The following is a 13,291-nucleotide window of genomic DNA, read 5'->3' on the forward strand; positions in this document are numbered from 1 at the left end:
ATTTCTTGAACACTCTGAACGAAGCACTTGTTTTGGCTGGTATTTATTTTTATGTTTTCTATTAATAGACTATCTTCCATCTAATTTGTCTTTCAAGATTCTGTGTATTTGTGGCTTTTGAATATCTTTCACTGTCAGAAACATTTTGACTGACACACAGCCACTGTCTAACAAACGACAGAATTCTGTCTCAAGGTGTCATGCTTTTCTTCTTACTGAAAATCCACACAAGGATTTGATCAGTGGTTCTTATTTATAGGAGAGATTTTTGGAACTCATTATTAAAAATTGTATGCATATTTTATGGAGATTTTCCTCTTTGTTTCATTTTCTAACTCCAAGCAGAAACAGGCTGAACTGCTTCAGAAATAAAGCGAACATGAAGGAAATCCTTTCAAATCTATTCAGTACATTCAAATCCATTAGGCAGAAGAGCTCTCACTTGAAAAAGGAATTTAAAATTAAAAAAGACTACTCAGAGAAATATATTGAAACACTAAGCATCATGACTTCACCCTCTGCAACTATCTCTTATCAAGCCCTCAGTCTACATTTCTCTTAGTACAAGATAAATTTTATTATCTGTGATGTTATATATCAAATATCTTTAGACTACATTTTTTATTATGACTACCATGAAGACTTTCTTCCTGAATATTAGTAAATTGTTAAAAAAACACAAATCCTTTCTTTGGAGAATTCCTGTTTTTTCCCCTTGTAATCTGAAATCCCTGAACAAATGGTTTTAGGGCATTCTGATGTAACTGCTATGTAGTACCATATTGGCTTACTTCTGCCTGAGGGTCTCATGTCATTAGCCTGTGCTCCACTTCCCTTTACTAAGACTACTACTTGGTTCATTCCTGCTTTTTTAATTGTGCAGCCTTTTTCTGCAGTTCCCAGAATCTGCTCAAGGCTAATACCCTCAGATAACCACAGTAGGAAAATAGTTCCAATGGGCACCCTTAAAAGTTTTGTTTTACTTCTCAGTAAGTCATAACCCGTTACTGGTGTTGCTCATTAAAAGTACAACGAATATCTCCTCATTATGGCTATAGTTTATCTAACTTTGAATAGGTAAAAGGAAACTTTGCAAGAATTCCCACTTGATTTTAATTGAAATAGTAAAATTAAGTTTGTCGCTAGAACCATACACAAACTTTCTTACTTCCCCATTTGAACTGGTTAGTCCATTACTTGAGAACAAAAAAATTTACATAAGTATTTTAACATAAAACTGCCAATTCACAGAATCATAAACACCTCTAACATCATCGAGTCCAACTGTCAACCCAACACCACCATGCCTACTAAACCATGTCCCTAAGCGCCTCATCTACACGTCTTTTAAATGCTTCCAGGGATGGTGACTCAACCACTTCCCTGGGCAGCCTGTTCCAAGGCCTGACCACTCTTTCAGTGAAGAAATTTTTCCTAATGTCCAATCTAAACCTCCCTTGGTGCAACGTGAGGCCATTTCCTCTCATCCTATCGCTTGTTACTTGGGATAAGAGACCAACCCCCACCTCGCTACAACCTCCTGTCAGGTAGTTGTAGAGCGCGATGAGGTCTCCCCTCAGCCTCCTCTTCTCCAGGCTAAACAACCCCAGTTCCCTCAGCCGCTCCTCATCAGACTTGTGCTCCAGGCCCTTCACCAGCTTCATTGCCCTTCTCTGGACACGCTCCAGCACCTCCATGTCCTTCTTGCGGTGAGGGGCCCAAAACTGAACACAGGATTTGAGGTGCAGCCTCACCAGGGCCGAGTACAGGGGCACGATCACCTCCCTGCCCCTGCTGGCCACACTAGTTCTGACACAGGCCAGGATGCCCTTGGCCTTCTTGGCCACCTGGGCACACTGCCGGCTCATGTTCAGCCGGCTGTCAACCAGCACCCCCAGGTCCTTTTCCTCCGGGCAGCTTTCCAGCCACTCTTCCCCAAGCCTGTAGCGTTGCCTGGGGTTGTTGTGGCCAAAGTGCAGGACCCGGCACTTGGCCTTGTTGAACCTCATACAGTTGGCCTCGGCCCATCGATCCAGCCTGTCCAGGTCCCTCTGCAGAGCCTTCCTACCCTCCAGCAGATCAACACTCCCGCCCAACTTGGTGTCATCTGCAAACTTACTGAGGGAGCACTTGATCCCCTCATCCAGATCCTTGATAAAGGTATTGAACAGAGCTGGCCCCAATACCGAGCCCTGGGGAACACCGCTAGTGACCGGCCACCAACTGGATTTAACTCCGTTGACCACAACTCTCTGGGCTCAGCCGTCCAGCCAGTTTTTTACCCAGCGAAGAGTGGACCTGTCTAGGCCGTGAGCCGCCAGCTTCTCTAGGAGAATGCTGTGGGAGACAGTGCCAAAGGCTTTACTGAAGTCCAGGTAGACCACATCCACAGCCTTTCCCTCATCCACTAAAGTGGGTCACCTGGTCATAGAAGGAGATCAGGTTGGTCAAGCAGGACCTGCCTTCTGTGAACGCGTGCTGGCTGGGCCTGATCCCCTGGTTGTCCTGCACATGGCTTGTGAGCACCCTCAAGAAGAACCACTCCATAATCTTCCCCAGCACCGAGGTCAGGCTGACTGGACTGTAGTTCCCCAGGTCCTCCTTCCGGCCCTTCTTGTAGATGGGTGTCACATTGGTAAGCCTCCAGTCATCCAGGACCTCCCCTGTTAACCAGGACTGCTGGTAAATGATGAAGAATGGCTTGGCAAGCTCCTCCACCTCCTCCTCAGTACTCTCGGGTGGATCCCATCTGGCCCCATAAACTTGTGAGCATCCAGGTGGTGTAGCAGGTCACTAACTGCTTCCTCTTGAACTATGGGGGGTTTATCCTGCGCTCCATCATTGTCTTCCAGCTCAGGGGGCTGAATACCCTGAGGATAACTGCTCTGACTATTCAAGACTGAGGCAAAGAAGGCATTAAGTACCTCAGCCTTTTCCTCATGCTTGGTGGCAATGTTCCCCCTCGCATCCAATAAAGGATGGAGATTCTCCTTGGCTCTCTTTTTGTCATTAATGTATTTGTAAAACCATTTTTTGTTCTCTCTTATGACAGTGGCCAGATTGAGTTCTAGCTGGGCTTTTACCTTTCTAATTTCCTCTCTGCACGACCTAACGAGATCCCTGTACTCTTCTTGAGTTGCCTGCCCCTTCTTCCACAAGCGGTAAACTCTCCTTTTTTTCCTGAGTCCCAGCAAAAGCTCCTCATTCAGCCAGGCCCGTCATCTTCCCCGCCAGTTCTTCTTACGGCACACGGGGACAGCCCGCTCCTGCGCCTTTAAGTCTTCCTTCTTGAAGAACATCCAGCCTTCCTGGACCCCTTTGCCCTTCAGGACTGTCTCCCAAGGGACCCTCTCGACCAGTGTCCTGAACAGGCCAAAGTCTGCCCTCCGGAAGTCCATGGTAGTGGTTTTGCTGACCCCAATTACATATGTTAATGACCATATTTATTCCTTGAAGGTATTATAACTCTTAACTGGCTTCCTACAGAATCACGGCAGGGCTTGTTGCCATTAGTCAATTTAACATCTCGTCACTGCACAGGAGTGAAATAGTGAGTTGTACTGTGTTTGCATGGCAAGGTTTTGGTAGCAGGGGCAGCTTCTGTGAGAAGCTGCTAGAAGCTTCCCCCGTGTCCGATAAAGCCAATGCCAGCCGGCTCCAAGACGGACCCACCCCTGGCCAAGGCTGAGCCCATCAGCGATGGTGGTAAAGCCTCTGGGATAACATATTTAAGAAGGGGGGAAAAAAGCCCTGCGCAACTGCAGCCAGAGAGAGGAGTGAGAATACGTGAGAGAAACAACTCTGCAGACACCGAGGTCCGTGAAGCAGGAGGGGCAGGAGGTGCTCCAGGTGCCAGAGCAGAGATTCCCCTGCAGCCCGTGGGGAAGACCATGGTGAGGCAGGCTGTGCCCCTGCAGCCCATGGAGATCCATGGTGGAGCAGATACCCACCTGCAGCCCGGGAAGGACCCCACGCCGGAGCAGGGGGATGCCCGAAGGAGGCTGTGACCCCGTGGGAAGCCCACGCTGGAGCCGGCTCCTGGCAGGACCTGTGGCCCCGTGGAGAGAGGAGCCCAGGCTGGAGCAGGTTTGCTGGCAGGACTTGTGACCCCGTGGGGACCCACGCTGGAGCAGTCTGTTCCTGAAGGACTGCACCCCGTGGAAGGGACCCATGCTGGAGCAGTTCGTGAAGAACTGCAGCCTGTGGGAAGAACTCACACTGGAGAAGTTCATCGAGGACTGTCTCCCGTGGGAGGGACCCCATGCTGGAGCAGGGGAGGAGTGTGAAGAGTCCTCCCCCCGAGGAGGAAGGAGCAGCAGAGACAATGTGTGATGAACTGACCACAACCCCCATTCCCCATCCCCTTGCGCTACTGCGGGGGAGGAGGTAGAGAATGAGGGAATAAAGTTGAGCCCGGGAAGAAGGGAGGGGTAGGGGGAAGGCGTTTTTAACATTTGGTTTTATTTTCTCATTACCCTACTCGGATTTTGATTGGTAATAAATTAAACTGATTTCTCCAAACTGAGTCTGTTTTGCCAGTGACAGTAATTGTGAGTGATCTCTCCCTATTCTTATCTCAACGCACGAACCTTTCATTATACTTTCTCTCCCCTGTCCAGCTGAGGAGAGGAGTGATGGAGCAGCTTGGTGGGCACCTGGCATCCAGCCAGGGTCAACCCACCACATGACTATCTTCTTCCTTTCATACTTCAAGTAGATTTATAGAATAAATATATACATAATGTTTATTTGACATTATGAGTAGTCATGATTATCACTGCTCTGCAGCTCAAAATAATTGTCAGCAATGAATAATAGTCGAGATCTATTGCATTTCTGTCCCGAGGGACTGTTAGAAACGTGTTCAGTCTATACATTGTTTAATTTGGTAGGTACCCACTATTTAAAAGGGGATTTAAAAAATGGCAAATGCATTTAAGATTGCTGCAGACTCTTAAAAGTTAAGACTTTTTGTGTCACGTGTTTGCACACCTACCCCATTACGATCCTCCTGTCAAGTCCACAAAGAATCTTTGCAATGCAGAATAGACGTGAATGTCTTAGTTACCTATTTGCTCTTCGTAAAACAGAACACACCACAGACTGGAACGCTACTTCCCCTCTTATCGAAGCATTAGCTGGGACAAGGCTTGGGGAACCGTTCTGCACAACAAGGACCATGCATACTTTCCTGCTTAGCAATACTAGTAATGTTGAAAGTGAGAAGCAGAACCTTAAGCCTGGCTTTTCTAGTGTGGGTTCTGATCCAATTCTTGGGTAGCATTAAAGGAAACCATAGATCTCCACTGGCAGTAGAGATATCCCTCTTACCCCCAGAATCCTTCAGATTCTCCAAACTTCTGAATTAGATGCTAATAAACTCAATTTCCAAGCAGATGCAATGTTTTGATGCAGATTGCTTTAAAGAGAAAACACTACCCCTTTAGGTAAGATGTTGGTTTGTGCTGTTTGGGTTTTTTATTTTATTCAAAATCAGAAGACAGTGGCCACTGTCTTTGAAGAGGGAATGTTTCTCTCATCCCACATTTCCTGGGAGATGTCACAGCTGTGACAAGGAGGGGTTTATAATGCCGCAGTTCGGTGCCTTCATAATTTATTCTCTCTGATTTTATGCTCTTTTAGTCTCCTGCTCAACCATCCACTAACAAGCAGTGATATTAGCCAATAAATCAAAGACGTCTGCTTGTCACCACCAGATGCTTGGTCACATTGCAGCCGATTATGAGACGTACAAAAGGACAATTTCATGTAGAGAGCTCCGTGGAGGTGTTCCACTGATATTCTGTTTGATAGGAGAGCAGCGTGAGATGAATGTAGTATAACTCAGTAACTTTTATTCCTCTTGGCAATGGAAAACTAAGCTGAAATAAAACTGGGAAGTAAATTAGGACCTCACCTTTATGACTGTGCCATTTATGATCCTGTATCTATTCCTCCAATACGCTGACACAAGTTAGCATGAAAATAAATCTTTTAATTTGCCCATCTTGCATTGTGCTGGGCACAGGAAAAGCAGCTACTTTAATTTTCACGAAGGGCAGAAGAGGTGCTTAATATCAATTGTTACAAAGTGCGTCAATTTTTCATGTAGCAGTCTTGCAAAAAAATAATCCATTAGCCTTATCAGTCAAATGTACAACTAACATGCCCAGTGCAAAGATAATCTTTGATCTCTCTTTTTCGCTGTAATTTATTATAACAAACACCATTAATGATGAGAGTCAGGGACTATTCTGCAGAATGAATAAGGAGAGCTAAACTCTTTTGCAGCAATGCTATTGTAGCTTTCTTCTCAAACTTAAATACTATAATCTAATACTATACTGTAATACTAACTAGCAAAAGATTATGGATTATTTTCATGTGCTATAAATAAAATCCATAGAAAAAACAGGCAGTTTGCCAACTCAAAACTGAGTATCTCTGGACAGATGGAAACAGAGTCCTACAATGAAGCACAGCATTTGCTGATTGCTCTCTGAAGAAGAACTCCTCTCCCAAATCTAAGAGGCTGCATGGCTTTATACATCTGGGTCACCAGCTGAAAAGAGATTCAATCAGATTTTCTATATGTCATCATGCTTCTTTTTACTAAGTTCAATCTTTATAAAGTTTACTCTTTTTAAAGTTACTTGTCTTTTCCACAGGCATCTTTGACACACACAATGGGGATGCTACCAGGGTGTCACCACACTAGGACTTTTTACTCACTCATTCTCATATTTTAAAATATCAGTAGCTTTAAAACGAGGACAAATTTAAGTGCTGCTCAGGCTGGTTCAGCTTTACAGTCCTCTCTTGTATTATGGTTTAATTTCTGCCCCTGTAAATCTCATATTTCAATGTCTGAGACTTTCTTTTACTGAACATGGATTTAGCCACAGGCCATACCAATTCTAAGCAGTATAGTCATAAGGACAATGACATGTAGAAGAGAATTTGTGTTGTGATGTTAACACAACAAGTCCAACCAGCAGTTGGCATTCAGTTAATTGGGACATTAACTACCATACGTGGTTATTCAGTAGCTAGAAAACATGAGCATATGAAAGAACTGGTATTAAAATACACATATTCTAATGAATCATGTTTCAACCACAGCTCCAGCCAGAAGCATTTCATAGTGAAATGACAGCTTTATCAGTAGCATGGCATTCTCACTATAGCGACACTAAACAAAAAATTTCTATTCGATTCCCTGGTAGTAAATGATTGACATGTAGCTTTTGTTTTAAGAGGCATTTACCTATGGCAGTTATCTTCCTATCTCATTACTTGCAGTAGACTTACAGGTCAAGTTAGATGACCTACAGGAAAAGAAGAGCAAAATCATGCACAAAGCACATCATCAGGAAGGAAAAGCAATAGCGTGCTTGATTGTTTTAAAGAAAGTAAAGCAGATAGTACAGAAAACTGCCAGGGACCAGCTTTAGGTTTGATAAGTCATCTGGTACAGTCCCCAAATGTTAGAACTGAGCTATCCTGCACTGCTTTACATGGGTGAATTCTTCTAGCACTTACCATTAACAACAAGCCTCAAACCTTACTTTTTGATCTAGCTTTTCCAGTAGATTTGAGGAATGTTAGAGAAGCACTCAGGAATTACGCCCTATGTCCTATTAGGATCATGGTGTATGAAGCACATAAAAGAATAACTTTCTATTAAACCCCTACTACTTTCATTACAGAACAAGAGAGGCAGACATGCAGACCTTCTGTCAAGTACTCCCAAATGCAACTCCTCCGGCACGTTTGCTTTCAAAACTGAAAAGATTTCCTTCTGCTATTGAATGCAAGAGTTACAGCCTCTAACTGTCCTTTTGATTTCCAAATATACTCTTCGGAATGTACATCTAGAGATACTTAGATGGAAAATTGCAATTAATAGCTGTTTGCTGCATAGTCCAACCTCTACAATCTTTTCTGAGAAGTATTATCTCTCCCTTCAAGCATATTAGACAAGCACCTAGCTTGCACCGAATTCCTTAATATAAAACACGATCGCATCCACTCCTCTTTTTCTTGATAGTAACTGTCAGAAGAATTTACAGGAAAACATTTAGAAAATAAAGCTCAGTCCATAATATAATGTATGATTAAAAATAATGAGTTAGTTTTAATGTGACTGATCAATTTTGATACTTTAACACGGTCATAAAGCAAAAAACTTTAGAAGTAGTGTCAAAACAAGAGTGCTTAATGTTGGTAAGATGAAAACTGTAGTATAAAATAAAGCACTGATACATAGCACCAGATGCAATACATATGATAAAAAATTGTCTTCTGGAGAGTGAAAGGATTAGACATCTACAGAATGGGCTTAAGCATCTGTCACCTTTTTATGAAAACGAAGAAATTTCTCAAATATCTTGTTCCTAAAGCCTAAGATGTACACTACAAATTAATCATCAGGGGGGATTATGTTCTTATGAACCCTGAACTTTTGGATAAGATGAGGGTGAATGTCAATTCGCTCTTTTACAACCAGTTATAGGCTATGGAACTGTAGCCGATACGCAAACAACGGAGTGGTCCCCTGCCATGCCCAGCCAAGAAGCCTTACACGTGGCTATCCCAGATTAAAAGCTATTCCTCGTTATATCAACAAGAAACTCAGCGCAGTGCATTCAGTGGAGTAGCCTGGGAGGTAAACTGCAGATGCTTTTGGAAATGTGTGGGTTTATTTATGACTTTTTAAATTACATGTTTGCATTAAACTTAAGTTTTCATGAGGTTTTTTGTCAAGATAATATTTTGTGACTTTTTCTTAAGTCACTCTTTTTTTCTGAAGATACGCTTTTCAGAATTAACAACTGCTGTACAAGTTCATCAGAAAACATTTATAAAAGCAGATAGGTTGGTTTTATTCCTCTTGGTATGTCTGACAGCTCCATCAGTAATTTGAGCACAGTCTTTCCAAAATAATTAATTTTCAGTAATTTTCAGCATTTTTTCAAAAGTACTAGTAGTCTCCTTTGAGAAAAGGAAACAAGAAATTTTTTTTAATTCTTGTTTGCTGAAATTAAGAGCCTTTTCATAAAGATGAAAAGCCCTTTTGAAAAGTCTAGTTCTCCACATAAAAAGTACAAATATGCTTGCTTATTAAGTACATGAATAGCTTCAATGAACTCCATGGGACAGTTAATCATATGTACGAGTCATTAAGTAACAAGGGCCAAGATCAACTGAGAACTGTGATAAAGGTGTCTTTTTTTTTTTTCTTCCCCGTGGCCAGGGATTTCCATTGCTATGTTAGGTCAAAGAAATTTTATTTTTGTAGGAGCTAAAGTATGCTTCAAAGCATCTCAACTTCAGCTTTTTCAGAAAACACTGCTTAAAATTCTGATGTCATTTGTAAGTAAAGCACTTGGAATTAAATAGGATCCATTAAGGTAATAGTAGAATTCAGTGTGGGTCATTTGAATAGTTCCTGATACTCTGAACATTAGTCTGTAAGTAGGCAACCAGTTGTGCTGACTTCAATTGATCTATTCATGTTTGAACTTAAGCATATGGCCAAAGTGACTGCAGTAGCAGGATCTGCAATTGTTGAAGAATTAACTTAAAAGAAAACTTACAAAGCATGGATTCATCATGAACGTGTCCTCCTGCTGCATGGTGAGGGTACTGCCAATAATTAGAGACAAAAGATAGGATTCTGTGACTTTAAAACAGTGACCAAATAAGGTTATTGTAAAATAAATCAGAGGAGTGAGGTGGTTTAATGGCTTTTTAATGACCCTAATGTTTTCAATTTTAATGAGTCCTTTTACATCAGCTTTAATCATTTTATGAGACTGAAAAATGGCTGCATTAGTTTGGTTTTCTGTTCAATCTCCCTACAAGACATTATGGAGGAGTGGCTAATGGGAGTCAACTTTCATAAGTGGAAGCCTAGACAATGGAATAACTGCTAAATTTATTTGGGAAAATGATACATTAGCTACCAATATAGTAAATGATAATTTTTTTTAAAGATCGAAGGAAACATATTTTACTGCAGCGCAGGTAAGAAATAGCTGAAAAGAATTAACAATTGTATACTCATTAATACTGTGAAATTGAATTAAATCTTTTCAGTATTATGTACATTTAATTTTAAGGATTAAAAATGAATACAAGTTGTTTCATCTTTTAAAATTCACATGTAATATAATTTCATGTCATACAAGAATCTTTCAAAATAGATCATCTACAGTAGTTAAGCAGGATATCTCTCTTCTATCCCGCTTTAGTAGGTTTGCTTAAAGCCTGGTTTCCCCTCCAGGGAAATGCTTCTATGGCACACAGTGGAGTGCAACCACTGAGATGTGGACACATATGGACAAAAAGCAGGGAGGAGGAGCCAACACCCTAAACTGCCCAAGCTGTTTGTTTTAGCGATGTGCTCACAGGCAGCCTGTTGGATTTAGTGGTGGCAGCTGCAGGCACAGATGCCCTTCCTTGGTTGCCTCCGGCCGCAGAGCACATACTCCATTCTGCCGGCTACTCTGCAAAACTAGTTCTCTTTGGCAGCTTAGCTCTAGACAGTGACATCTTCATTCCTTATGGCATGAGAGCTTAGGACTCTCCTACAGCTCTGCTAAATGGATTGATACAAGATTACTCTGAGCTCAACTTTCTCCCTATATCTTCATTCTCCAATTTTGACCAACAAATAAATCCTGGTTCTGCTAAACTTTTTTTTTTTCTATATTTGGTCATACAGATTTCAACAAAATGCAATAAATTTAGATGGATTATACATTATTGTTGGAAAATATTTAAAAATTCTTAATCATATTAACTTTACCATTATTTTCTAGTACCTTTTGTCTGAGGTAAAGTGAAAGTTCAATCACATACAAGATGTTTAAATTCTGCTCTCAGGTAAAAAACCCACAGTTATATTGGAGTCAAACTAGTAACAAAACTATTCCTCCCAAAAGCTCCATTCTGCCTCTCTCATGTATTGAATCCTCCCTTAAGACAAGAGTTTATTTCATTAAGGGCAGCAGCATCAAATCAAACTATTTTTTAGTTTCTATTTATAACATTATAGATATAAATTATCCACTATTATTATTGGTTGATTGGGACCTTCTTCACTAGACTGTAGAAACCAGACCCAAACCAAATTCATGTCATGACGTTAAGGAGCAAGGTGGGGGTGGGGAAGAAAGGGTCGGTCAAGGAAGACGTATCTCACTGCATACTGTGAGGTATTTCCAGGTCCCAAAATAGCTTGTAGAGCATGATACTGCTATTATAAGGTTGCATGGCTAACAAGCATGCCTAAGATGTAACACGTGGTAAAAGACAGTACATATTTAATTTCCTAGTAATCTCTGTCCCATACATTATCATAGGGATGTTTCTCAAGTAAACAAAACCAGGAAATCCTTTGAAAATGAGGTTGTTTTAAAAAAAGAAGATGCTTTAAACTCAGTTTACCCAAGAGAAGGGAAACTAATTAATCTAGGGACTATACAAGCTAACCAAGCTTTGTCAGTGCAGCTGTCCAGTAAAAGGATTGCCATGCTCAAGCTGAGAGAGATGCTTGTTGTCTACAGTTTCTCTGAGGAGAGCTTGACCTCCAGAGATGACTAAAAGGCTTGTTGTACCAGCACTGCTCATGAAAAGGATTGTTAGAAGTATTCTTGCTTTGGTTCATCATTTGGAATGCAGATTAAATGATTTTAAAAAAAAAAAAAAAAAAAAAGAGAGAATGACAGAGTATAAACCCACAAAGTAGAAGGTGAACAGAAACAACATACACTAAATCTGAATGAATAACACTTAAAAATTTAGGTGACACTTATGAAGTAACATATACTTATAAGACAGTAAACAATAGATGGTTTTATATGCATCTTTGATTGAGATACTGTAAAATGAATGAATATCTGTCCTGGTTTCGGCTGAAATAGAGTTAAATTGCTTCCTAGTGCTGTGTTTTGGATTTAGTATGAGAATAATGTTGATAACACACTGATGTTTTAGTTGTTGCTAAGTAGTGTTTACCCTAGTCAAGGACTTTTCAGGTTTCCATGCTCTGCCAGGTGCACAAGAATCTGGGAAGAAGCATAGCCAGGACAGCTGACCCAACTGGCCAATGGGGTATTCCATACCATATGACGTCATGCTCAGTATATAAATAGGAGGTGTGGTCCAGGAAGCAGTGATCGCTGCTTGGTTATTGGTCGGCAGGTGGTCTTGCAATTGTGTTGTGCATCACTCATTTCGTATATTCTACCATTATTATTATTATCCCTTCCTTTTCTGTTCTATTAAGCTGTCTTTGTCTCAATCCACAAATTTAACTTGCCCCCGCCCCCCAATTCTCTCCCCCATCCTCCTGTGGGGGGTGGGGAGTGAGCAAGCAGCTGTGTGGTGTTTGGCTGCCTGCCAGGTTAAACCACAACAATATCCAAGGTAGTTCAATAGAGAGTGATATAGCAAAATCAACTGTTGCAATAATTTTTCCTAATTCAAATATTGTATTTGTGAGTGATTGCTTTTCCTGTTCTCCCTACTTTAAAAGGGTAACTGATAGCCTACATTTTCCTATTATTACAAGAATATTGTATTGTAGCTTGTCTCAGAATAAATTTCCACCTTATTTGTACCAAAGATGTTTATTTGATTCTCAGCTCAGCACACCACTTTTTTCCCCATCATCTCCCAGTTATTCTCAGAGTACATTATGTTTATGAGTTTTCTGACGTAGTGTGTGCCCTTTTCCCTGCTCACCTGCATACCACACATATTCACGCCCTGCATATGAAAATATACCAGTACCAATTATTACCATATGCCAATAATTTCACGTACTCCAGTGAGAAAAGTTTGATGTCATTAACTACTTCGGTTGTCAGAGGTCCTTTAGCAACAAAACAGCTGCAGTTTCTCTCCCCTTTACATTATTCTACGCAAAAGGTAAATATTCCTTTCTCAACATAGTAAAGATTTTGTTAATATTCAGAAATAGAAATCTTTCCCTTTCTTTTTACTGCTCCCTCAGTTGTATGGAGTCAACCACCAGAGCCAAAACCTCTTCAGCTTCTATATATCAAACTCGGCAGTGGCATAAAAATGATGGTTCCAACAGGAGGAATCTTGTCCTACAATTATTTCACATGCCCATCTGCTGTCTTTTATTCCCCATTCTCTTTAGGGAATGAAGCTACTGATTCCCTTCCTTGCCCCAATTATTTTCTTTCAAATAGAAATGGAGAGTAGAGACCAGAATAGCTTTCCTATCGCTCTACCTATGGTCACCTATCAAGCA

This window comes from Calonectris borealis, chromosome 15, assembly GCF_964195595.1.
Source record: "Calonectris borealis chromosome 15, bCalBor7.hap1.2, whole genome shotgun sequence".
NCBI classification, from domain to species: Eukaryota; Metazoa; Chordata; class Aves; order Procellariiformes; family Procellariidae; genus Calonectris; species Calonectris borealis.